The sequence below is a fragment of the Passer domesticus genome, chromosome 5 (assembly GCF_036417665.1).
Source record: "Passer domesticus isolate bPasDom1 chromosome 5, bPasDom1.hap1, whole genome shotgun sequence".
NCBI classification, from domain to species: domain Eukaryota; kingdom Metazoa; phylum Chordata; class Aves; order Passeriformes; family Passeridae; genus Passer; species Passer domesticus.
The window spans coordinates 74261104-74276284 of NC_087478.1; the positions used below are offsets into that span (position 1 = coordinate 74261104).

Genomic DNA, 15181 nt, shown 5'->3' on the forward strand with positions numbered 1-15181 from the left:
TCTAGATGTGGAAAAAATAGACTGGAGAGGAGATTGTTCACTTTCAGATCAGGTAAGACAGAGGAGACGGAAGGAGGTGCAGTGTGGAGCTCCTCCCTCTTTTGCTGATACTAGAGAATGGGAAAACTGGTCATGCTGTGCACTACAACAAACCTGTGTCAGGTGAGGGGGATGCATTCCTGGCTTTCCTCTCTCATCAGAGGCATCAGAACAGGGACATGAGTGCTGAAACATTTGTACCATTACTGGGCATATGTGTAAATGCATCTTTGTGCCTTCTACTCTATTCTTTAAGGCAGTGCCCCTTTTCTCTTGTGCTTTCTTTTATCCATAAGATCCACATGAATCTGGACAAAATAAAAACTAAAAATCTTGGTCAAAGCAACATGGAAATCCCTTTTGTGTTCAGTTATGCAAGAAGCCTGCTGCAATAAGGAATGTGTAGGAGATTTTCTGTACACTACATTGTAGCATGAAGGCCCACAGTAGTTGCAATAACTGTTTTTGTTTTCTGCCATGGATGACACTCCTTTCTTCCCAATTATTTTATCCTATCTAATTTCATCAACAAAGCACAGAATGTTGAAGGGACCCGAGTAAAACTCCTGTCTGGAGTCAAAGCATTCCTAGCAGTTTCCATCATCATTGTGTTCTGTGTATGAGCCCAGAAAAACTGCAGAAATTGAGGAAAATTTGAGTGATCACATTGTGCTGCCAACAGAGGATGGGGAAGACAATGTCTGTGGACACTCCTACAGCCCTTCTCTCACTGCCCTTTTCACTCCTGTGAAAAGAGGAATCAGTGCAGTGTCTGGGGTGCATCACTCACCCTCGTGGATCACACAGCTCTTGCCCTGAGTATACAATATACTCAGTTCCTGTTTGCTCAGAGTAAAGATAGCAAAAACAGCAGCCAAACTTCCCAGGGACAATTCTGCTGTCAGAGCTTCAGCTAAAACAGCAGTGGCTCAGCACTTTTTTTCCCTCATCAGCTGCCTCTCTGTTTCCCATGTGTTCCCTCTCTCCATTTCCAGTGGGAGACTTCATCTGCATCCACATGGTGGAATTTCAATGGCAGAAATTCCCACTGCCTCTTCTGCTGCTTCAGCAAAAGGGATTCTTTGTCAGGTAGCTTCCAGCATTTCTGATGCTTTGTGTTGTAGCACTTTGCCCACCACAAATGGAAGCACTCCAAAGTCCCTTTATGCTGGGACAGGCACTTAGAGATCTCAGCTTCAAGTCAGCTTTGCTGTGCTCTTCTGTGCATTGTGTATTTTGTTATCTCAGCTATGTGCCTGCATGGCTATATTGCACAGAGCACCAAACATTTTCTTTCTTTTGCTCCCCTTGATTGTGTAGCTTCTTCTGTGAAATACAGAGCAAAGTTAAACATGCTGCATTATGTGTTTTTATTGTGATATCTTGTCTCATGGAATTCAGTGGCAATCAAGTAATTGAATTCAACAGGCAGCCATTCTGTGGGATCTCATAACTCCTTGTAGCTTCTATTTATGACCACAAGTTTTCCTCTAAAAGTATTTTATCTGTAAGAAAAACCGTCTAATTGCTATCCTTTGTTTTGAATTCACTATAAAATTTGTATGTCTGCATACTAGGCAAGGGCTATCCCATCCCTGGAAGTGTCCAAGGCCAGGCTGGATGGGGCTTGGAGTAACCTGGGATAGTGCAAGGTGTCCCTGCTCATGGGAGGAGGCTGGAATTAGGGGAACTTTGAGGCCCATTCTAACCCAGGCCATTCTATGGTTCTGTGAAACCTGCACTGATATGAAAACTTCTTTTGCTCTGAACCTAAACCCCACAAGAATGATGATACACCAGTGACACGTTGAAAGTACACTGAATTGCTCACAAGGAGTTTGTATGCAGAGAATGACCTTCCACTGATACACACTAATCGTTTTTTGCTGATGTTGTTTAGTGACTGATATTGCTCAAAGAAGTCAGATTATCTCAGCCCAGAAATGATCAGCCATGCTAACAAGGCACCAGAGGAAGGGTTCTGTCACACAAGCAATGTGACTGGTGTGACAGTTCTAGAAGTCTTGTGTTTATACTTTAATTAAAATTTCCTGGTGATCCAGATGCTGGTTCCCACTATCTTTTAATAAATGTTTGGATTAACATTTTGCAGTGCCCAGAGGTAGGCTGGTGGCTGAGCAGTCCAAATAAACAGCACAAAATTGCTGCCATAAAATGCTCATAATGTCAGCCTCATCTTGCAGTCACACAACTGTGGCATTCACATTCTCTGGGAAAATCCCTTCACCCAGGATTTTTCTCCTGGGAAGCTGAGAAACCTTGGAGAAAAGGAAAACAATTATTATCTCATTTGCTTCTCCTCTGTTTTGCTGTTTTGGAGTGCGTTTGGAGATTGTTTACCCACAGGTGATTGTTTCATTGGTTTCTGGTGTGAGTTGTGTTGACTCATTGGCCAACCAGTGCCAAGCTGTGTCAGGGCTCCAGAGAGAGTCAGGAGTTTTCATTATTATCTTTTTAGCATTCTGTAAGTATCCTTTCTGTATTCTTTAGTATAGTATAGTATTCTTTCATATAATATATTTTATAAAGTAATAAATTAGCCTTCTGAGAACATGAAGTCAGATTCATCACTCCTCCCTGCCACAGGGGTCCCTGCAAATGCAATACACAACCACATCCATAGATTTGCTCCAGTGAATGACTTCAGTAATTTCTTTGGAACCTCTCAGGGAGATACAATTATACACTTGCTTAAATGTTTAAAAGTTCAGGACCTAAGAGGGAACATGGTATGACTTAGTGAGGAAAAAAAAATACCAGGAACAGCAATCATATAGATGTTAGATATCACTTTGTTAGTTTTGTATTATAAAAATAGGGACTTGAGATACCTTGATACCTGAATATTTTTGTCTCTTTAAGATTTAAGCTTTTTCCCATTGTTTAGAAGAGACCTTAGTCTAATACATTTTCTTTTGCTTTCTGTTTGTTTGATAAGACCATTAGGAAACCTTCTATCAAGGGAATTATTTTATTTGTGTATCTATTAAAATTAAGTATTTTCTGTCACTTTGTTTGTGAAAACTAGCATTAAAAAAAAATAGGAAGAAAAGAACACACAAACATGGGTTAATATATCCTGGGCTACTATAAAAATAATTATCTTTCAGTGTACCTTCCTAGGGCAGTAATTCTTTGGTGAGATCACAATCTTTGATCTGTTACTATTTTCTCCTCAAAACTTTAAACCCGTGATAAGTTTCAAAGCTGACAGGGAAAAGGGACCTTGAGGATAAAACCACTACTGAACCAAAAGGAAAATGTGGCTGTTAACAAATCTCTTTGATGGGAGACAGACAGACAAGTCAATACAGACCCCAAGAAATGTCTGTGGATTGAGATCACCCACAGTGCTTGTGTCTCTTGGCTGACAAAGCCCTGAAGATAAGGAATTGCTCCAATGGGAAGGAGTTGAACCTTTCCTAGGGACACTGTCCATGAACCAGGTGGTTTCCATGTGGTGATATAACTCCAGTTAAGGGGAACAAACAACGTGCTTTACACATAAGGTTGTATGCAGAGAGGTCGGTTGCTTGCTCCTCTGTTCACTCCCAAGGAACTGAGGCCAGATGCAGCACCTTGTTCTGCCTCTTCAGTGAAATTGGATGCTCTTACACACAAAAGGAAAGAAGAAATGCAGTGGTGACTGAATTCTAATGATTCCCTCTGACCCAGTCTTTATCAGGTAAAGGTTGTAGCCACCTTACAGCAGTGGCAGCTGAGAGAGGTGCATGGGATTCACTGCTCTGCTTTGACCCTTTGAACATTAACCCGTGGATATTGTTCCTTCCTCTGCCCACATTCTGTCAATTAAATGCAGCAGAATAATGTAACAGTCTGTTAAATGCTGGGGATGGAAGCAGCTGCAGAACATGGTCCTGCAGGGGACACAGGCAGGTGAATCTACTTGACTCCTGGTGCGAGTGAATGGGGGCAGAGGAAGGAAAGTAATTTAACACCACAGCAGTGAAGGCAGGCTCAGGAGATCACTTTCCTCAGGGATACCAGATGGTGAGTGGCTGTAAAGAACGACCCCACCCAGCTCTGCATGTGGCACCCACCGTTTGTAATGCATGGCCCTAAATATTTATTAAGTGTTATTAAAAAGCTTATGTTACAGCATCCCCTCAGATACACCCAAGCCAGGGTAGGGTTACAGAGATGGCAATGTTGAGCCTTTAGTTGGTTGTTTTGGCAAGCATTTACATGGTGTTATTTCTACAGTAATGTAAAAACGCTGAGCTTGTGTCAGAAAACTTAAATGAAGATTTCTGTGCCCACCTAGGAACTCTGGCAGCTGTAGAGATTTTAACAGGTGGCTTTGTCATTTTGAATGCATTTGTCAGAGAAGTACTTTTCTTCCTTCTCTCCTCATGATTTCAGCACGTGCTGGCTGACATAATTAGTAGGTTACACTCATAAGAGAGGGGATGTGAACGATAGTCTTTGTCACTTAAAGAAAATTGCATCACTCACTGAAACCTTTGGGGTTTTGAGTTGGTTGCTTGGGGTTTTTCTTTCTTGGTTTCTTTTGTTTGTTTGTTTGTTTTTTGGGGGTTTTTGGGGTTTTTTTTTTGTTTGTTTGTTTTTGGTTTTGGGTTTTTTTGTTTTTGTTTTTCATGTCTGAATGTGCAACAGTACTCAGCCTTGAGGAAAATGAGAAGAGGGGATGTTGATTAAAAGGGCTGAGTGCCACAAAGTAGTCATGGCCAGCCTGGCATCCCGTATCAAGTTGCAGTGTTTGCTTTGTGGTGTTGTCTGGAGTGGATTCCACATGCTGACTTTGCCTTTTAAACAGGCCATGATTAGTCCAAAGACAGCTCTCCATGAGGAGAGCCCACCTGAGCTACACAGGAATTTTGGTCTCCCACAAAGAGGAGGAAAGGTTTTCTTCTCTCTTCTCCTGCCTTGTCCCTTGTGTTCCTCCCATGTCTTTCCAGGAAAACAAATGTCCTTCTGAAACAGTGCTCTCATTTTGCAGGAGCTGGTTGCCACCAGATTTCCAGAAAACAATGACAGGAGTAGTGGGTTTTCAACATTATTTTACTTACACATCCTAAACATTCTCCAGTGAGTATGCAAACCTCTTTCATAAATGTGTACAGCATAAATGAATGAATGAATTTGCTCTCATTTATGACATTTCCTAGCCTCTTATAAATAGTCTGCAGACTCCAGGTTTCTCCAGGCAACAGATAGAAAACCAAGGAGCCATTATAGAATCTCCCTGCTTCATCTTTGACAATGGCTGTGGATTTGAGTGTTCTGCTTGACTGAATTAAATCACTTCTTACTTAAAACACTGGCTTCTTAGAAAGGGTTGTTGAAATTCTGTTTTAAGTGGTATTCATGAGTTAAATTCTGGCTATATGTGAGTAATTTCAGACCTTTCTTATTTCCTGGAAGTAAATTTTTGTCATTGTGTTGAGATAGAGACTGAAACCAGCTGGTGTTAGGGCAGAGCAGTGCTAGTAATGAAAATCGAGGAACTGCTAGATCACTACTGTATCACTACTTGTTTATCTTGAAATGCAAAAAACATTTCAGCTTTATAACTTGGTGAGAAGAGCACCTCTGTTCTCAGAGGATGCAGCTGATCCTGGGATGAATATTTTTGAATGAGATATTTTGAAAGTTAAGGTATAAGCTAATAAAAGTAATCTCTTGGACTTTTAACTATAATAAAAATAGATTATTTTTAATAATCTATTATTAGATTTGAAGTGTTTTTAATGAAGTGTTTTTTAATGTTATCTATGTTTCTATGCTCTTTTGGCATAGAAAGTGAAATAATGATTATGTAAATATTTAAATTAGCCTCTGGGGTCTTCTACTAATTCATACAGATGGTTGGCTTTACTTAGATGTGTGATTTCTTATTTTAGGGAAAGTGCCGTATTCCTCATGGATGGGGAAAGCTGGCATGTCTCACGTGAAGGAAAAGCCCAGGTCCATGCATTTTAAGAGGCAGAAAAGAAAAAAAAAATCATGTAGCTAGAAATCTTTTATGTGTTCCTGCAAGACTTGAGGATAATCTGAAATATCCTTTGAGAAAGATTCATGAGTTGTCTTGCAAACTAGCACCAGTTTGAATTTAGTCCTGTCCCAAACCTGTTTGACACTTGGGAAACCTTCAAGAGACTGAAATCTTCCAACAAGTCTCACTTCAAGTGAGACTCACTTCCAACAAGACCCCACTCCAAGTCTCATCTGCCTTGTCAGAATGTTGTTTGTACATAAATTTTTCCTTCAAATCTGTGGAAGTTGTGACTGTAACATATCTGCTGATGTAGGTCTTCTTGACATGGTCTTATTATTTTATTCAGCACTCTCCTGATGGATTTTTTTTTTTTTGTGTGAGATTTTGAAGGACTAGATGAGAAAGATTCCTGGGGTTTTTTGGTGTGGGATTTTGAAGGACTAGATCAGAAAGATTTCTGAAGCTCTTTTTTTTGGTTGTATCAACTAAACTAAAAATCATTGAGTCTACAGTGGCTTTGAAATTTTGCTTCCCAAAAGTATGTTTGGAAACCAGGTTTGAAAACTGCAAATTTTGCATGGCTAAAGTGAAAAAATTTCTTATCAATTCTGCTTCAGGACTTTCATTTTGCAGCAGCAATCTAGGAAGTAAGTTTTTGACACTTCCTACACTTTAATCTGTGTTTTCACTTGCTCAGTTTACAGAACAAATGCTTCTTGTAATACATACAGAAATAAAAATGCACATTACCATTATTCACTTCATTCATGACAGCCTGAGACTGATTACTTCTAAACTGTTCTGAAGCAGTTGTGCTGTATTTAAACTGGAGAGCTGTTAAACACTTGCTCTGCTGTATTTTTCCAGAGTTTTTCTGCTGTGAGACAGGAATACTTGATGGTCTGACTCGGAATTTGAATATTTTACCCCATGACATTAGAAGCAAAGGTGAAGGTATTAGTGAACAGAGCTTTGTTTTAGGGCAAAGGGCAACATATCAAGACATTACCTAACAAATAAAAATGGAGTCTTTCACCTTATTTGTAAAAGAAAATGGTGAAGATTTACTTTTTAGAATGATTGTAACACACATGTAGTGCTGTTTTATGTCTCCAGCAAAGTATAACAGATGGACTGTGGGTTTATTGGGAAAAAAAAGTGTGCTGAAAGATTTTTATTATGTGAGAAAGAGAGAACAAAACCCAAGGAAACATCTGGACAATTAATCTCTCAAATCTTTGTATATAACATGAAGAAAAATACTGAAATATTTCACAAGTCTTGCTCAGAAACAAATTAACTATTGTTAGCAAAGCACAATAAGTTACCATCAATCCTTCATGTGAAAAGATCTTTGTAATTAATAATTAATTGATGCCACTTTGTTCTTCACCCCTGGAAAAACAAAGAACAGGGAGGGTAGCGTGTTCCTCCTGAGGTTTCTGGTGTGTCATTATAAAGTGATGAATCACTTTCACTGAAGCTGAGCTGATTTGTCATCTCCCAAGGAAGCCAATGTCATTGTGGAGGGAAAAGGTTCTTTACCTGTTATTCAGGCCTGTGTGGTGTCTGGTTACTGATCTGGACCCAAACATCTGGCAGCCCTGCCACCTCTCCCTGACACGTGTTCACAATATGCACTTCTGCTTTGTGGCTCTCCGTGTGGGGAGGGCCTGGCTTTTCATTTTAAAGCTGCACAGTGACAGGTGAGCAGGAAAATAGGTGCTTTTTGTCTGGGCTGGTGAAACACTATCTTTTTTTGAGAGGGCAGGTTGCAGTTTCAAGGGGTGTTTCCCAGAGCTGTGGGGCCCTTGAGCTGTTCTGCAGGGGAAAGGGGAGGTTTCCCTCCAGCCATCCACACCTGCTGGCTGTTTCTCCCTGTGCTGTTCTTCCCTGTGACACTGCAGAGAACAGCCCCAGATCAAACCATCCATGCCCTCAGTGCTCTGCCCTTAGCTGGGATCTTGCTCTGTTGATTTCCTCTCCCTCAGCTTTACGTATTTTAGGAAATGGGAAAGAGGTCCATTCATTGGTTTACCCCTTTTACACTTTGAATTCTGGTGTTGGCTTCCTCTCCTCGCAACCCCACTGGGGGTTTTCTGGAGACATTAATTCAAGCACTACTAGAAATGTATTCTTTGGCCTTTCTCCTGCTGCCCCAACCACACGGATGTTTTTGCTGCACCATTTCAGAACAGCTCTCTCTCTGGACTGGGGCTCCTTTTCCACCTGTAACTGTGGCAGCTCCAAAGCAGGAACACAAAGGGAGAGATAACCAAATCCCACCCATAAATCACTCCCACAGTGCAGGCTGAGTTTATGGCCAAATCTGGGAAATCAACCTCCTTGTTGAAACTCAGGCTCATGGTTTGTGACCAGCCTGGGCTGTTTTATGTCTGGATGTTTGGTATACAATACCTGCCTTTATATATCCTTTGAATATTATTATTTTTATTATTTTTTAAATTATGAATGAAGACAACTCTCTAGTTACAGAGAGGAATGTAGAATTATTTTAGGCTTTTGGTTTGTTTGTGGTTTTTTATTTGTTTGGTTTGCAGGGGAGTTTTTAGTTCCTTTTATTCAATCTATCAGATAAGAAAACCTCTAAATACATAGGCTTTAAAAATAGTATGGTTCAGTCCAGGCTATTGAAAATGGAACTATTTCCAATAACCTCCTTTATAGTGCCCAGTATTTATATGATCTTCCCCATCCAGTTTATCTGTTGCCAAATACTGTCCAAAAATTCCTTGGTGGCAAAGTATTTTTAATCAGACTGATTAACTACTAGTTTTGGTAGAGCACTTATTTCATGTCAGCTGCAATACTACTCAATATGGTGTTGCAATCAGGGCTTCTTGAAACAAAATTAGGACAGTTATAAAATTAGGATAATATCTCGTGCCATCAAAAGAAGTTGAAATTTAATTGAAGGGTAGCAGTCTTCGAAAAACTTCTGTTATCATATTAGCAATAAATTCTACTTTGTTTTTGTCTTGCATGAAGACAGAAAACAAAATGTAAAATTCTATGGAAAAATATACCAGGGTATTTCCCTCTGGGAATGATTTGTTGTTTCGAGTCCTGCCATGAATGATGATCTCAAATGAATCAAAGAAGGTTTATCATGTTCTCACCAGCGATTTAGAGAAAAAAAACAAAATGAAATGCCATAGCTACTTTCATTGATTCAATGTGTGTGCTCTGTTTATTTGTTTTTCTTTCATGAATCATATTTGAAAGGGCATTAGGAAATAGATTTAAATAATGTCTTTTGACTGTTGTCTGTATTTCTATATTTAATTTTTTATTGTATACTTACCAGTTATATTTGCCAAATTAGTTGATCTCAGCCACCAAAAAACAAAGATTTCAGGATCTATATTCTTGTACTGACATCAGGTTCTGTGTCTCCCAGTTCTACATGTGAACTGAGATTAACATAAGGGTTTTCCTTTGTGATGAGTTTTTTCAACAGCATTGTACTGGGGTAAATGTTATTCTCTGAAATGGACTATTTAATACTTCCTTCAGTTACTGGTCACGGAAATGATTTGAAATTCACCATGGGTATATCCATTATCAATGTCTCACCAAGTCATGTCTGCCTGGCATAATACTATAAATTAATTTTTTTAAAATCAATACTATTGATATATGACATAGCACAAAGATAACTAGTTTCCCTTGCAGATCCTAATTCAAGTAGTGTCAGACCTCAGAGACAGAGGGTGGTTGGTTTTTTTCCATGAATTATTTGCTAGCTGACTCATGGTGGTATTTGTGGCATTTTACCAGGGAAATGTGGCAAAAAGACCTTGATGGCCTGGAAGGACCAAAACACAACACCTTGTTTTGGAAGAAAGTAAGAGATTTTGTTTTTCAGGAGTTTGGGTAATATTTTAACTGTTTAGGCATTAGTAATGATGTCATTAATTAAAAGAAGCAAAAGGATAGCTTTCTAAAAAAATAACTTATAGGAAAAACCCAGCCTTTTCTCACAATATCATAAGAAATGTAATAGAACCAAACTTCCTGTTTCCTAAAGGATTAATTAAATCCAGTTATTGCACACGAACTCAGGATGTTTGCAGGGCACAGCCATGGCCAACCATAACCAACTTGAAAAACTACAGCACCAAATTGCTGCATTAGCTCATTCTTTAACCAAATAAAATTATTTGCATTTGGATGCAAAATACATTCTGCAAATGAAGAGGGAAATTTCTGCTTTATTTGCCTAATATTCCACATCTGCTGTCATTGATGGTCAATTCAAGGACACCAAGAAGGGCAGGAATACAAACCAAAGCAGAATGAGGTGGCAAATGGAGTCTCAGGAATTTGGCATGGCAACTGCTGACATCAGTCTCATCCCTCACCCTGCTGTCTCCTTCAGCATGGAAGGATGTTGGAGCCTCACTTGCAGCTCTGGCATTACCCTTGGAAAACAGATGGTTCTCCTCCCCACACAGGTTTTTTTATTCTGCTGCAATAAAAAGCAGATTTTGTTCTTTATCCTGCACAGAAATTCCTGGGTGCAGGATAAAGAACAAAACCATAGCAGTTTGGTTCATAGGTTCATAGCAGTTTGTCCTGCTGTGGTGCCTTTGGTCACTCTCCCAAACAAGTCCAATGGGGCAGAGCTGCAGAACCTCACACACCTCCCAGCCAGATTGCAAAGGAGTTTGGACAATTCACCCCCCTGCCCTCAGTGTGTGAATCATTCTGGCCCAGGCAGGTGCCCTCAAACATGAATTTTACAAAGGCAGTGAAAAGGTCGAATTGTCATGGGAGAGCTTTCCTTTCACTTGGCTGCTTCTTGGTTTTGGCAAAATTCGGGAATAAAAAAAAAAGGTGTGTCCTTTCCAAGTTTGTGTTTTTCTGATAAGTTGGATTTTTACCTTTGAATGCACTGTGAATGACTGTGTCCTTCTTGAATGACTGCTCCTCTTCAAGGTGAGGCTGACAAAGAGAGGAAAAGGCCTTGTGAGAGAGGACTTGTGAGAAATCCCTAAGAGAGCCTGTTTTCACTGAAAAACAGAGGCTTTTTCTTTCTTTATTTTTTACATTAGATGGTGTCTTCCTTCTGAATTGACTTCCCCCTTATATAATGTTTTATTTTCCTGACTTGCTGAGGACATAAATGAAACCTGGTGAGACATTTTCAGTTGACTCCTTGAGGGCTGAATCAAGCACCTGATTATTCCCTGGAAGTAAGCTCAGTCTCTTAACCTGACAGTATTTCTGAGCCAAAACTGCTTCTTTTCCTGCCACACGCTTCAGTCTTCCAACCCAGGTTGTGTGATCTGGGTGAGCAGCACACAGATCAAACCTTATCTAAGGTGTCAGTTCCCTTGAAAACACAATGGAGCCCCTGCTGGCACACACATTTTGTACAGCAAGGGGCAGGTGTTGGGTTCCCTTTATTAATGAGAGTCAGGGCTGAAGTTGCTGACACTGAGCAGGAGTTCCTTTTGCTGCTCAATGAAACAACACAGTCCTGTCACAAGGAGCTGACACCTGCAGCCTGTGTCACACCCCTTGTCTGTGTCCCTGAGATCTGTGCATGCACACTGGCAGTAAAAGCAAACAAGGAATTCTGAGAGAATTTCTACATATTCCACTTCATTACTGATGGAGTCAATCTTTCAGTGCCTACTCATTTTCTTCATTTCACTGAGTATTTTTGATGGTGTACTTATGATTTCCATTCAAGTTACTTATATGGGAGGTGTTCTCTGAAACCATTTTTGGTTCTGTTTTCAGATAAGCTGTCACATTGTGGAGGCTCTGCAGAGACTGAAGTGAGAGAAATCAATTGTGTGTGATTCTTGCTTCTTTTGTTGAGTTGGTGGAGTATGTCCTCCTCACAGGATTCTCAGCTTGTCACAACTGCTATGGGATGTGACAGCAGCTTTTTTACTGTAGCTGTGTGCTTGTAAATGCTGTGCATTTCTTTTCAGCATCTTGTCCAGAAATGCAATATTTGAAGTGGAAGCACTGTATCTCTGGAGTACACTGTGTAATACAAAACATATTCAAGTCAGATATGATTAACTGCTTCTGTTACATTCTGGTTTTCTGTAATTCTTATTTGCTCTAGCACTGGTGCACTGCACTCCAGTCTCCACTGCAGTCAGAACTGCACAAATACATAAAAATGCTGTTTTTCTGAAAGAGCATTTTTCCATACCAAAATGGGCCTCCAGCCCCAATGGGCTTCCTCATTTTGCAGAGACCCATTCTCTTGCATGAAGTGAACAAATTGAGTTTGAAACTCTACCAGATCTCTCTTAGCTTTTTATTGCTGCAGTAAATCAGGGCAGTTCCATCAAACTGATGGGATTTGTATTTGCTTTACAAATGCACACAGATGAAAAACACAGAACTATTACATATAAAAATGGCATTAGAAGGACATCAGTGGTTCAAACGCCATAATTCAGAGGCTGGAGGTTCACTGTATGTTAAACTTTGTGTGTGTAACACAGTCTTTAACTGCAGAATCTCTAAGCATCATTCAGTAGAATATTTTCCTGGGGTTGTATGAAAATGCATGTTTTTAATGGGTATTTCCTCATTTCTGAAGGCTTGGCTTTGACGCCACACTATTTCCTTGACAAAGGTGCTTTTATTTATGTCTGTCTTAAAATGTAAATTCCAGTAGCTGTGATGTCCCAATCAATATTCTTTAACTCTCATTATCACATTCCCATTTTTTTAATGCTGGATCTCAGGTTCCTAACAAGTGTTGAAAGTGGAGTCTTTGAAAGAAGGCATATCAGCAAGCAATACAACCCCCAATTTCCCATTAAAAAAAAAAAGGGCAAAAAACCCACCCCCCAAAATAATAAAAAAACACCAGGGGAAAAAAAAAAAACACCAAGAAAACAAGAGAGTTTACTGGTACTTAAAGTCAGCAATTAAATTAAATCCATGAATGGAGCAAGAATACAGTAGCTATAGAGAATATGTTTTTGTTTCTCTCTTTCTGGTTTAGCTATTTTTGTGTTCCTGTTTCACAGTTTTCTGTGTAGTTCTAGTAGATATTAATCTTTTTAAAGATTAATCTATTAATCTTTTAGTAATCTAGTGGATATTAATCTTTTAATTGGATATTAATCTTAATTTTTAAAATTAATAATTTTAATAATTTTATAAAAGTATTATTATTAGTATTATTTCAAAGCCTGTCAGATGTTTGGTGGGGAAGTCACCATGAGGAGAAAGTGTTGGCAGAAGTATCTCAACACTCTGCTCTTTATCCTTTGTGTGTGTGTGCTTTTCTAGCATAGCCACCAAAAAATAAACACTATTAACAACTTTTACTTTCTACCACATTTCTGAATATTAATTAATATCAATTAATATTATTTAATATTAATTAGGCAAGGCTGTGCTTAAAATCAAATTCTTTCAGAAGCATAAACCTGTCTTGTAATGCACCCTTGTGAAGATTTACAATCTTTAGGAATACGCAGATTTCCAGAGCACGTTTTGGGAGTATCCTGCTGAGCACTCAGTAACCAAAACACTTCAAATCAATTATATTTTTAGAACCCTTGGGCAGAATTTGTTTGTTTTCTCTGTTTTTCTGGTTTCTGTGTACTAGTATCAGTGGGACAGTGTTATATGATTCCAGGCATAGGGTTTTTTGGCACAATAAAATTTATTTTTTTTATTACATTTTCCAACAATCCCAACAGCTACTGCCAATTTATGTCACTTGGAAACTGAGCTACTCAACCATAATATTTTCATATTATTGCTTTGGCTTAGGATGTTTCTCCCTTGTGCTAGGCAAGCTGGATATGAATCTAGTGAGGGAATTGAAGAAAAAGAAGTTTAGAAGAATGGTTAAAGTTAATTTGAGATAAAGCATGGAACTCACTCTTGAGGAGGTAAAGAATTTCTTGAAGGATTGAACTGGATTTTAGCTGTTTGTTGTTATGCTCTGTTTGCCACCAAGCTGAAACTTTGCCTTCCAGCCCCTTCTGAGTTATGGTGTTGGAAGGAGGCACCTGCTGTGTAAGGGACATCTGGGTAAAGCTTAAGGATTTGACTTAAGGGGATGCTCATTGGTGCTTTGAACAGTCTACATGAGAGGTGCTGCTGTTTTGACTTTTGCAGTTTTTAAATTTTTGCTATTGATAGGTTTTTTGGAGGTGTGAAAGGTGAATCTCCTTTTTCTCTGCTGTTTCTGGGCCAAGAGTTCCTTTAAACCTCTGTGTGCAAGTGGAGAGGGGAGGCAAAGGGAAAGTGTAATTTCATTTTTTGATACCTTAACCCCTGTGTGTCAGACTGCTCCAACACTTCCACCTGTAACCTGAGTAATTTGTGAAGAGTTAATTCCACTGCTGCAGACTGTGATCCAGGAGCAGGTTATTTACTAATACAGATTTCCTGTCATCAGTGGATGCAGGAACTGAACCTTTCAGGCATTTGCATTTGCCTCAGCTTTTCAAGACTCTCTTACTGGTTGGAAAGCTGAGCTTCTAACACCCCATGAAAATTTTTTAAAAAGGTAAAAGAATTAATAGTCTAGAGGTGTGTGCTGTCAAATTCCTGGTTTCTGTGGGGTATGACACATATGAGTGAGGAGGACTGAGTTTAGTTCCCACTTTGTGAGCTGACCAAGACCAGATTCTCTCAACTCCCATCAAGCCAAGGTTAATAATAAACTGACAGCTCATCAGTCATGTTTCTTCATGGTCAGTGACATTCCCACTTTTCAAGCTAACCTGGGATATCCTTTGTGAGATGTCCAGAAAAGAGGAAGGCATTTCCAGAAGAAGAATAGATTCTGGAAGAGTGAATTCCCTTGGAGCTTGATGTGATGAGGGATTGTCTGTGTCTGCTCCTTAACGAGTTAACTGGAGGAAGAAATTATTATTGCAGGGGCCCTGAAAATAAAACTGAGATATTCAAGGAAGCCAAGTGGTGTCTGGTGTAATTTAAGTTTCTTTTACCCTTCCCATTTGCTGGCTTGGCCCTTTTTTGTGTGTGTAGCCCCCGCAGGAGGAGTGAGTGGGGGAAAGGGTCTTGTACACACTGAAATATCGAATAATTTCAGTTACTGACAGGACCTGTAGGAGAACCATTGTCTAGTGGAAAATCCAGTGTCTACAAAATCTA

At 39.5% G+C, this 15181-nt stretch overlaps 1 protein-coding gene and 1 long non-coding RNA gene across 2 annotated transcripts in view; both read left to right on the top strand.

The window, feature by feature from the left end:
* Window positions 1-15181, top strand: part of LOC135300988 (potassium voltage-gated channel subfamily KQT member 1-like) — a 413931-nt gene that overhangs the window by 148966 nt on the left and 249784 nt on the right. The window lies entirely within an intron of this gene.
* On the top strand, window positions 4193-6318 carry LOC135300993 (uncharacterized). The gene is made up of 3 exons (XR_010362748.1): window positions 4193-4375; window positions 4859-5130; window positions 5946-6318. It is a non-coding gene; the product is annotated as an uncharacterized LOC135300993 (long non-coding RNA).